We start from the raw sequence: 811 nt of genomic DNA on the forward strand, positions 1-811 counted from the left end.
TTCTTGCTTGTTGTGGTTTTGTTATTTATAATATTATTTTTCGTTTGCTTGTTGATTGATTATGAGGGGATCAAATGCTTTGGATTGTAAATTTAGTGCAACTCGAGCTGATGTAATAGCCTGATGACATGCAGGCAGACTGATACATGAGTTGGTGTAAAATTATAATCCAATTATTTAGTTGGCATGTTTGAAGTGACAGTTTATGAGGATAACACGTTTCATTGATGTCCAGAACATTAGCCTAAATAAAGTAATTGTTTGTCGGGGTTTCGTCAATGGCTTGTCAGCCTCATGTGGTGGCGCCAGTGCACCAGAAGTCATTATGAACGGCTTGGAAATCCACAGAAGGGGGCGTTACTTTGTGTGTCGTCTCACACGTCCTCAGAGAGGGTTTGAATAGTGGTGAATCCGCAAGGTGTGATCATTGAGTAGATTTCTACCAAACAGTAAACATGTCTGGAAGAGGAAAAGGAGGAAAGGGACTCGGTAAAGGAGGCGCCAAGCGGCACCGTAAAGTCCTCCGTGATAACATCCAGGGCATCACCAAGCCCGCCATCCGCCGTCTGGCTCGCCGCGGCGGAGTCAAGCGCATCTCCGGCCTCATCTACGAGGGAGACTCGGGGTGTTGAAGGTCTTCCTGGAGAACGTCATCCGGGACGCCGTCACCTACACCGAGCACGCCAAGAGGAAGACCGTCACCGCCATGGACGTGGTCTACGCCCTCAAGAGACAGGGCCGCACTCTGTACGGCTTCGGAGGTTAAATACCATCACCACAACTAAACACAACGGCTCTTTTCAGAGCCAAA

The 811-nt window shown here is 48.1% G+C and overlaps 1 pseudogene; it reads left to right on the forward strand.

Moving 5' to 3' along the window:
• The first annotated feature begins 420 nt into the window (after window positions 1-420).
• LOC146960845 (histone H4-like) lies at window positions 421-811 on the forward strand (annotated as a pseudogene).

Source organism: Trachurus japonicus, unplaced genomic scaffold, assembly GCF_045865225.1.
Source record: "Trachurus japonicus isolate A0001 unplaced genomic scaffold, Traja_1.0 AP029917.1".
NCBI lineage: Eukaryota > Metazoa > Chordata > Actinopteri > Carangiformes > Carangidae > Trachurus > Trachurus japonicus.